Here is a 12076-nt window from a genome sequence, read left to right as displayed (position 1 = left end):
TTCCCCCATCCCCTGGCAGCTAACTGTCCATAGTTTTGCTTTTTTCAGAATGTCATATATGAAATACCACAGTATTTCACCTTTTCAGATGGTTTCTTTTACTTAGTAATATGCATTTAAGTTTCCTCCATGTCTTTTCATGGCTTGAAAACTTATTAATCTTTAACAATGAATAATATTCTTTTGTCTGAATGTATCGCAGTTTATCCACCTACTGAAAAACACTTTGGTTGCTTAACTTGTTACATTTTAACTTCATTATAATTCTTACAGGCAGAGGAAACAGAAAAAGTGGGTAAGATTAGGTTAGCAAGAGCCATCATATTATTTTTAACTTCTTTCACAATTAGTTTCCTTTCCACATAAAATATAAGTAATTCGAAGAACAAAGGTTCTTGTGAATAGGCTCAAGTAGAGCTCTGTATGTAACTAAGGGATGGGTAAGTGTACATCAGTGTGAAAATACAAGAGGTAAATTTAGACAACGCAATTTCAGCTCCCCAAAAATTATTACCACAAGAAAATGTAATTTGTTTCCGAATCTTGTTTCTGTCTTTTCTTCCTTCTTAATAAGAATGATGTGTCTCTTTTGTGATTAAAGAGACAGCAGGTTTCCTTAACAATTTAATCGGGTGATTAAGGAATAATTATTATCTGATAATCTTAGTGTCCTCAGATTGATCTAAATCAAATTAGTCTTTATTAATAGATTATAAACAAAATGATAGAATGAAATAGCAAAGGCTCAAGACTGTGTAAACTAAATCATAACCTATACATACTAATTTCAAAATTATTTACTGAAAAATATTTTAGACTAAATTTCTACTTGGTAAATAATATGTTTGTTTATGCAACTAATAGTCATTCTATTTGAAAGTGACATACATTTTTTTAGTGGTTCCTTTAGGCAAATGTTCATGTCTGAACTCTAGGAGCTAATCAGCTTCATCTGATTCTGAGACTAATTTTGAAAAATATGTTTCAATGCATAATAACATATATGCCCTCAAAATATCCTTACTAAAACTGAATCTGCAAGAAAATAAAAAATATGTACTTCTGATAGATCACAAGAAAATAGTATTTTTTTTCCTTTGACCTTTCATTCCAAACAGCTAAGACATGAATCACATTAAGATGTTATCTTTTGGGGGAGATCCAAGATGGCCGCTTAGGAGGAACTCGGGAATGCAGCTCCGAGAGAAAGCACAGAGGGTGAGTGGACACCGTATTTCCAGACTGATTTTTACTGCCCACAGACCAGGAGATTCACACGCAGAGAAGCCACACGGGTCGCCAGCGCCGCTGGCGCTGCTGGCTTGAACGGCGCAGCCGCTGGGCCGGCACCCTGAGGCAACGGCTCACTGTACAAAGTGAGAGAGTCTGAGTCCCCTATAAGCCAGCAAGGGGAGCTGAAACGGGGAGCCAGGCCAGCGCCACGAATCTCAGAGCCGCGGCTTTAGCCAACGCAGCGGCTCCGGAGGCAGATCAGATGAGACGGTGTCCCCTCTTACCCAGCAAGAAGACCTGAAACACAACTGAAACCGGGACGGTCCAGCTCTGTGGAGGAGGGGCGTTCTCCATAGGCACCCTGCTGTTCTCTACCAAGGCAATCCGCCACTACAGAGACTCCGTCACTACAGGGGCGGGCCAACATATCGGAAGCAGTTCTAACTACACCCAGAAGTTCACACGGAAGCTGGGTGGAGCCCACAGCAGCTTAGCGAAGCCTCTGCAACCTGAGTGTGACTAGGCTGCCACCTTGTGGGCAGGGAAAACAGCAACCGCACAGGGGAACATCAAAAACCGTAACTCCCTGGGACAGAACACCTGGGGGGAAGAGCAGGGGGTTTATGAGTTCTGCCACAGCAGACTTAAAATTACCAAAATCAGAAAGACAACAACTACAAAGTCAACAGGTGGATAAATCCACAAAGATGGGAAGAAACCAGCGCAAAAAGAATGAAAACACCCAAAACCAGAACACTTCTCCTCCTACAAGGGATCACAACTCCTCACCAGCAAGGGAACAAGACTGGATGGAGAATGAGTGCGATGAAATGACAGAATCAGCTTTCAGAAAGTGGATAATAAGAAACTTCCGTGAGCTAAAAGAACATGTTCTAACCCAATGCAAAGAAACTAAGAACCTTGAAAAAAGACTTGACGAAATGCTAACAAGAATGGACAACTTAGAGAGGAATATGAGCGAATTGATGGAGCTGAAAAACACAACACGAGAACTTCGTGAAGCATGCACAAGTTTCAACAGCCGAATTGACCAAGCAGAAGAAAGGATATCAGAGGTCGAAGATCAACTCAATGAAATAAAACGAGAAGGCAAGATTAGAGAAAACAGGGTAAAAAGGAATGAACAAAGTCAACAAGAAATATGGGACTATGTGAAAAGACCTAACCTACGTTTGATAGGTGTACCTGAATGTGACGAAGAGAATGCATCCAAGCTGGAAAATACTCTTCAGGATATTATCCAGGAAAACTTCCCCAACCTAACAAGGCAGGCCGAGATTCAAGTCCAGGAAATACAGAGAACACCACAAAGATACTCCTCTAGAAGAGCAACCCCAAGACACATAATCATCAGATTCACCAGGGTTGAAATGAAGGAGAAAATACTAAGGGCAGCCAGAGAGAAAGGTCGGGTTACCCACAAAGGGAAGCCCATCAGACTCACTGCAGATCTCTCAGCAGAAACCCTACAGGCCAGAAGAGAGTGGGGGCCGATATTCAACATCCTTAAGGAAAAGAACTTTCAACCCAGAATTTCGTATCCAGCCAAACTAAGCTTCATAAGTGAAGGAAAAATAAAATCCTTTGTGAACAAGCAAGAACTCAGAGAGTTCATCACCACCAGACCAGCTCTACAAGAGCTCCTGAAGGAGGCACTACACATAGAAAAGAACAACCAGTACCAGCCACTCCAAAAACACACGAAAAGGTAAAGAGCATCAACACAATGAAGAATCTGCATCAATCAAAGGGCAAAACAGCCACCTAGCACCAAAATGACAGGATTGAATTCACACATAACAATATTAACCCTAAATGTAAACGGACTAAATGCCCCAATCAAAAGACACAGACTGGCAAATTGGATAAAAAGCCAAAACCCATCAGTGTGCTGTATCCAGGAAACCCATCTCGCATGCAAGGATACACAAAGGCTCAAAATAAAGGGATGGAGGAAGATTTACCAAGCAAATGGAGAGCAAAAAAAAGCAGGAGTTGCAATTCTCATCTCTGATCAAATAGACTTTAAAGCAACAAAGATCAAAAGAGACAAAGAAGGACATTACATAATGGTAAAAGGATCAATGCAGCAAGAAGAGCTAACGATCCTAAATATATATGCACCTAATACAGGAGCACCCAGATACATAAGGCAAGTTCTTAAAGACTTACAAAGAGACTTAGACTCCCACACAATAATAGTGGGAGACTTCAACACACCATTGTCAATATTAGATAGATCAACGAGACAGAAAATTAACAAGGATATCCAGGACTTGAACTCAGACCTGGAACAAGCAAACCTAATAGACATTTACAGAACTCTCCACCCCAAATCCACAGAATATACATTCTTCTCAGCACCACATCACACCTACTCTAAAATTGACCACATAATTGGAAGTAAATCACTCCTCAGCAAATGCAAAAGAACGGAAACCATAACAAACAGTCTCTCAGACCACAGTGCAATCAAGTTAGAACTCAGAATTCAGAAACCAACCCAGAACCGCACAGCCTCATGGAAAATGAACAACTTTCTCCTGAATGTTGACTGGATAAACAATGAAATGAAGGCAGAAATAAAGACGTTCTTCGAAACCAACGAGAATGAAGACACCACATACCAGAATCTCTGGGACACATTTAAAGCAGTCTCTAGAGGAAAATATATAGCAATAAGTGCCCACATGAGAAGAAAGGAGAGATCTAAAATTGACACCCTATCGTCAAAATTGAAAGAGCTAGAGGAGCAAGATCAAAAAAACTCAAAACCTAGCAGAAGAAAAGAAATAACTAAGATCAAAGCAGAATTGAAGGAGATAGAGACACGAAAAACCCTTCAAAAAATCAATAAATCCAGGAGCTGGTTTTTTGAAAAGATCAACAAAATAGACAGACCACTAGCCAGACTAATAAAAAAGAAAAGAGAGAATAATCAAATAGATGCAATAAAAAATGACAAAGGGGATATCACCACAGATTCCACAGAAATTCAAACCATCATCAGAGATTATTACAAACAACTCTATGCACATAAATTAGAAAACCTGGAGGAAATGGATAAATTCCTGGACAGCTGCCTCCTGCCAAGCCTAAATCAGGAAGAAGTCGAAACCCTGAATAGACCAATAACAAGGTCTGAAGTCGAGGCAGCAATTAAGAGCCTACCACCCAAAAAAAGCCCAGGTCCAGATGGGTTCACAGCCGAATTCTACCAGACATACAAAGAGGAACTGATACCATTCATACTGAAACTATTCCAAATAATCCAAAAAGAGGGAATCCTTCCCAAATCATTTTATGAGACCAACATCATCCTAATACCAAAACCTGGCAGAGACTCAACAAGAAAAGAAAACTACAGGCCAATATCCATGATGAACATAGATGCAAAAATCTTCAATAAAATAATGGCAAGCCGATTACAACAGCACATCAAAAAGCTTATCCACCATGATCAAGTAGGATTCATCCCGGGGATGCAAGGCTGGTTCAATATACGCAAGTCTATAAATGTAATTCACCACATAAACAGAACCAAAGACAAAAACCACATGATTATCTCAATTGATGCAGAGAAGGCCTTCGACAAAATTCAACAGCCCTTTATGCTAAAAACCCTCAATAAACTAGGTATCGATGGAACGTATCTCAAAATAATAAAAGCTATTTACGACAAACCGACAGCCAATATCATACTGAACGGGCAAAAACTGGAAGCATTCCCTTTGAAATCTGGCACTAGACAAGGATGCCCTCTCTCACCACTCCTATTCAATATAGTACTGGAAGTTCTAGCCAGAGCAATCAGGCAAGAAAAAGAAATAAAGGGTATTCAATTAGGAAAGGAGGAAGTCAAATTGTCTCTATTTGCAGATGACATGATTGTATATCTAGAAGACCCCCTCATCTCAGCCCAAAAGCTCCTGAAACTGATAAGCAACTTCAGCAAAGTCTCAGGATACAAAATCAATGTGCAAAAATCACAAGCGTTCCTATACACCAATAACAGACTTAAAGAGAGCCAAATCAAGAACGAACTGCCATTCACAATTACTACAAAGAGAATAAAATACCTAGGAATACAACTAACAAGGAATGTAAAGGACCTCTTCAAGGAGAACTACAAATCACTGCTCAACGAAATAAGAGAGGACACAAACAGATGGAGAAACATACCATGTTCATGGTTAGGAAGAATTAATATCGTGAAAATGGCCATACTGCCCAAAGTAATATACAGATTCAATGCTATCCCCATCAAGCTACCAATGACCTTCTTCACAGAACTGGAAAAAACCACCTTAAACTTCATATGGAACCAAAAGAGAGCCCGCATAGCCAAGTCAATTCTAAGCAAAAAGAACAAAGCAGGAGGCATCACACTACCAGACATCAAACTCTACTACAAGGCTACAGTAATCAAAACAGCATGGTACTGGTACCAAAACAGAGATATAGACCAATGGAACAGAACAGAGGCATAGGAGGCAACACAACATATCTACAACCACCTGATCTTTGACAAACCTGATAAAAACAAGCAATGGGGAAAGGATTCCCTGTTCAATAAGTGGTGTTGGGAAAACTGGCTAGCCATATGCAGAAAACAGAAACTGGACCCCTTCCTGACACCTTACACTAAAATTAACTCCAGATGGATTAAAGACTTAAACATAAGACCTAACACCATAAAAACACTAGAAGGAAACCTAGGCAAAACCATTCAGGACGTAGGCGTAGGCAAGGACTTCATGACCAAAACACCAAAAGCATTGGCAACAAAAGCCAAAATAGACAAATGGGACCTAATCAAACTCCACAGCTTCTGCACAGCAAAAGAAACAGTCAATAGAGTGAATCGGCAACCAACAGAATGGGAAAAAATTTTTGCAGCCTACCCATCTGACAAAGGGCTGATATCCAGAATTTACAACGAGCTAAAAAAGATTTACAAGAAAAAAACAAACAAGCCCATTCAAAAGTGGGCGAAGGACATGAACAGATACTTTACAAAAGAAGACATACATGAGGCCAACAAGCATATGAAAAAATGCTCATCATCACTGGCCATTAGAGAAATGCAAATCAAAACTACATTGAGATACCATCTCACACCAGTTAGAATGGCAATCATTAAAAAATCTGGAGACAACAGATGCTGGAGAGGATGTGGAGAAATAGGAACACTTTTACACTGTTGGTGGGAGTGTAAATTAGTTCAACCATTGTGGAAAACAGTGTGGCGATTCCTCAAGGACCTAGAAATAGAAATTCCATTTGACCCAGCAATCCCATTACTGGGCATATATCCAAAGGATTATAAATCGTTCTACTATAAGGACACATGCACACGAATGTTCATAGCAGCACAGTTTACAATAGCAAAGACCTGGAACCAACCCAAATGCCCATCGATGATAGACTGGACAGGAAAAATGTGGCACATATACACCATGGAATATTATGCAGCCATTAAAAACGAGGAGTTTGCGTCCTTTGTAGGGACATGGATGAACCTGGAAACCATCATTCTCAGCAAACTGACACAAGAACACAAAATCAAACACCACATGTTCTCACTCATAGGCGGGTGTTGAACAAGGAGAACACATGGACACAGGGAGGGGAGCACTATACATGGGGGTCTGTTGTGGGGGAGTGGGGGGGACAGCGGGGGGGTGGGGAATTGGGGAGGGATAGCATGGGGAGAAATGCCAGATATGGGTGAAGGGGAGGAAGGCAGCAAATCACACTGCCACGTATGCACCTAAGCAACAACCTTGCATGTTTTTCACATGTACCCCAAAACCTAAAATGCAATAAAAAAATAATAAAAAAAAAAAAAAATGAAAAAAAAAAAAAAAAAAAAAAAAAAAGATGTTATCTTTTTCAATTATAATAAAAATGTTGAGGGATTCAGTGGAACATTTCCTTTTATTTTCTTTGTATCTCTGAAATCAAGAAAAATTGAAAAGTAATATTTAGGCAAGATGGAAATTTGAATGGCTACTTGCATAGTGAGAAGACTTGGATAGAATGTCTGAGTATGTTCATTTGAGGGAAGCTTAGTGAAAATAATAAGTCATTTAATAAAGGAAATTGAAATCCTTTTATAACCTTCGCCTTTACATTTGCTCTTGTTACCATTTCTTCCAGTGAGATGGAGGGAGACTAGAACTACTTGGGAAGAAGTTTAAATGTCTAATGGGAGATTATTTTTGGTGAGAGATTAATTATACTATAAAATTATTACTTATTAATAAAAGGAAGAAAAGAAGACACATTAGAAATAGCCTTCATCATTTTCTCCTGTACTCTGGCCTCCATCTCTTTGTCTCTTGATTAGCTTTGATGTTCACTCTTACATTCATTTTCATTCAAAATTTATGAAATATTACCTTTTCTCTTTCATTTTATCAGTAGTTTATTTTACAGTATAAGGTCATAATAGTAATTATTATTATTTCATTATCAAATCTATTTGTTCTGGGAGACATATGTGGGTCTAGGTCTCTCATCACAAGCCCAAGTCCTTGAGAGAGAGGTACATGATCACTGAGAAACACTTGAAGAAGACTGGAAAGGAGTCTGGAAAGAAACAAGACCGAGCTGCAGCATATTAAACCGAGTCAGTCCAAGAGATAACAAAACTGAAATAAAAAGCTAGGTAAATAGCCAAGTCTATGTCATTGTATTAGTCTGTTTCCATGCTGCTGATAAAGACATACCCAAGACTGGGCAATTTATGAAAGAAAGAGGTATAATTGGACTCAGTTCTACATGGCTGGGGAGGCCTCACAATCATGGCAGAAGGCAAGGAGGAGTAAGTCAAATCTTACATGGATGGTGGCAGGCAAAGAGAGCTTGTGCAGGGAAACCATCAAAGTTGGTTTTAAAACCATTTTTAAAACCATCAGATTTAAACCAAATTTAAAACCATTTTTAAAACCATCAGATCCGATGAGACCCATTCACTATCATGAGAACAGCATAGGAAAGACCTGCCCCCATAATTTAATCATCTCCCACCAGGTCCCTCCCACAACACGTGGGAATTTTGGGAGCTATAAGATGAGATTTGGATGTGGGCACAGAGCCAAACCATATCAGCCATCAATCTGAAATAGGAAGGAATGGCAAGGAGTTTCCTTCTTATACGGCATTCCCTATAATGCTAGGAGATGCTTAGATTACGGCAAAGAATGTGAGGTCACAGCAAAGTGCAAGGTATTTGACACTGGTCTCTGAAGTCGGACAACCCTTAGGTCAAATATTAGTTCCACCAGGTAGTACCAAAGTGAACTTTGGTTATGTAACATATCTAAGCCTGAATCTCATGCTCAGTTTTAAGGATTAAACATGATTCCATAGCAAAGTGGATAAAACCATATCTGGCAAATAGTAAATGGACAGTTAAATATTCAATTTTTTTTTAAAGAAAGGATTGCCCTCAGATGCCCTGAATTTTAAGGTCTGTAGACATGAGCATTCATGTACCTACTAACCACATAAAGCTGCTTTTGTTGGTTTTAGCCTAGATGGCAAGACCTGATGTGAGCTGAGATTTTAGTTCATCACAATCATTCTAGGCCAAAGCATACTCTCACGAGGTATCTGACTGTTTTTCAGGTAGTATCTTCAAAATTAGAAGTGGATGTGATAAGAGTTCCCTGTCTCACCACTGTTTCCAGAGAAGGCTTCCAAAAATTAGATATGAGTTTGGGAGTCACTAGGTTCCCACTGAAATGGGGACATGAATCTCTGTCCTTAATTCTAAGACTCGGCTGGGGCAGGGTGAGACAGGATAAGTAACCAAGAATTCGGAAGCTAGAAAAGAACTTCTATAATACCAACAGAAATTAGAAAAATATCTTCCCCTGAAAATGAATAGTTATTGGGAGATTCAAGTCAGGAAATTTTACATACTTTGTCATTTAATTGTTGTGATGAAGCTTAAAGCCTCCAGCAGTCATGCTTACCTTTTCATCACATGCATTGCTTATCTCTTTCAGGAGGCCTAAACAGGCTCTGAAAAGTGGTTCTCCTCACTATGTTTCACTTCAGTAAGACAAGAGATGCACCCTAAACTTCCTGATCCATCTTTTTCTAAAGAAGGGAACATTCAAACATTGAATGTTATTTCTTCATTTTTTGAGCTTTAGCCATTAACTCATGACAAGCAAAAGATTTAAAATTTGTAGGGTCAGATTGTGACCATTTCCTTCTGTAAGATAAGCAGGAACCTGGGATCAAGAAAGTCCAGTCTGGGTGTTCTAGTTGCTACAGTGAAAGACGCAGATTTAGGTAGACTGCTTGGCAAAATTAAAAGCCAATCCAAATAAATCAACAGTCAGAAAGCAATACTTCAGACATAATTTAATGGATGAAAATCAGAAGAAAGTTCAGAGTCAAGGTATTATAAAGTAGGAAGTTATTTAAAGGTTTGAAGAAGCCCAGGGAGACTATTCAATTGCTCTCTTGTGTTGTTTTGTGTTGTATTACGGTCTTGTGTTCTGTGGATTTGCATCAAACTTGGAAATCTTTCAGTCATTATTTCTTCAAAAAAGTAATTTTTATGCATCATAAATAAAGGGTCGGACACCATGAACACTGCATTTCACATCATTAAATGGAGTAAGAGTTTCATTCTTACTCTGGCACAGCCAGGGAATGTCTTTAATTTAAATAATATGAGACTTAGGAGTGAGATACTACTTTGTACTTTTATGTGAAAAATTCCTCAAATTAGAGGGTTTCACTTTTACCCATGTCCATGCTGACTAGTCAATCCCATTTAACACATAAGTTAGTGTGGAAGTCAAAACAAATCTCTACTTCTTCCAAAATGTTTTCCTTTCCCAAAAGGCTCATGTGTCTCTTTAACATGCATAAATAATTTCAACTGCAGAAAATAATTTCCACTAACACTACATTATAAAAATATAACTAGCAATGAGGCAACTGTTGCAAAATGTCACCAGATGTGTGAGAAAATGACATGGTTGGAAATTCAATGCCACCTCATCATCCTTAATCATGAACTAATTAATTTTTGTCATTGAAGCATACAAGGCAACTTGTTTTATGTTATTCTGATTAATTTCAATATGGAGGCTAGTTGTACTATGTCAAGAGAGACGAGTGGAGGAGATAAAATGCCAACTTAAATGGAGAAAAATGCTAACAAGTGCTGATTCAGCATGCAAGAAACTGCTCTACAATTAATCCAAGAACAAAAAGACAGAACTAATAAAAATGTATTTCTAGCCTATTAAACTGTAATTTGTAATGCTGGACAAAACTGTATCACAATGGTTCTACTACTGGATTGACTTATATTACACAACTGTCCACACAGACTGATGCAAATTCTCCTCTTGCTATAACGAAAGGGTAAATGAAAGCACCCGGGTATTTCTTTACAGTTAACACTGAGATATCAGAAAATGTTCTTTGTTGAAGGTTCAAAACAAACTACAGTATTAGAAGAATCTAAAAACATTTTATCTTTGAAACATCAGTCTTCAGAACAAAAAGCCACTGAATTCCTGAAATATACTTTACAAGGAATATAACATACCAGAATCTGAAATACATAATAAAATGCATATATATATATATATATATATATGCAGTCTATAATAAAAAGCATAATCCAACACTCAAAACCATAGGACATATGCCACATAAAAAGCAATATGTACTTTTGGAAATTATATATTAAAAGTTTTTTAATAATTAGAAATATATTTCTATATTCAAAGAAACTTAGACTGTACATGTGACTGGGAAATTTCTGACTTAGAAGCCTCACACTTGGGGACTTAAAAAAAAGATCATCTATTTTCAGAAAAAGGATTAGCCATTGATTCCAGTGATATCTTGTGCCTATTTGATAGCAGAAGACAAGCAGACTGGAAAAACTTTGGAAGAAGCAATAAATAAAATGAACAGAAAAATAAATGTGCTATAAACACACATTTCTCAAACATGCATGTTAAAATGCAGATTCTTATTTAGTAAATGATAGCCTACAGGTCACATTTGGTAGACCTCCAAATTAACCACCTGGGGAAGGCCTTATGATTCATGGCTTATGTCTGATTCCTGAGTAAAGAATCTTATTTTAAGTCCCTTAAATCTTATCAGGAGTTTCTCAAATGGTTCACATACTGATTAATACATAATCTACTGACATTAAAATGGACACCAATTTGTTTCTGAATCATGAAGTTTAATTGATTGACTTGCAGGTAAGACATCCTAGCCTGGATGTTTCTATTTGTAACATTAATTCTAATTACTGTTTTGTAACTTCCAATGAAAAAACTGCGACATAAGGAGTACCCCTCCGTCTCCTCCACTTTCCTATAAAAACATTCCAACTTGTAATAGACTTTGGAACATGCTCAAATTTGTCTCTGTATCTTCCTGGGTTTATAGTCAGATTTGGCTTTCAATAAACCTTTATCAGATTATTTCTGCCCCAAGAGCCTTGATTTCAGTTGGCATACATCTGAGACACAGATTCTTCATGTCTAGCAGCCTCCCAGGTGATATGATGCTGCTTGTCTAGGGAGCACTCCTTGAATAGCAGTTACAAAGAAATAAAAAGGTAAATCAGGGCCACTGATTTACTTTTTAAGTCCCTTAGTATTTTTGTTGTTGTTGCTGTTGTTTAGACATCTCTAAAGTTTCTCCTAGTCTGAATTTGCCTACATCAGTGGTTCTTAAACTTGGCTGCATATGAGAATCACATGGGAAGCTTTCAGACATCCCACTGCCCGGGTCACATTCCAAGCCAATTACATAGCAA

The sequence above is a fragment of the Aotus nancymaae genome, unplaced genomic scaffold (genome assembly GCF_030222135.1).
Source record: "Aotus nancymaae isolate 86718 unplaced genomic scaffold, 86718_ANA_hifiasm-v0.15.2.pri h1tg000057l, whole genome shotgun sequence".
Taxonomy (NCBI): domain Eukaryota; kingdom Metazoa; phylum Chordata; class Mammalia; order Primates; family Aotidae; genus Aotus; species Aotus nancymaae.
Note: the sequence above shows the minus strand (reverse complement) of the source record.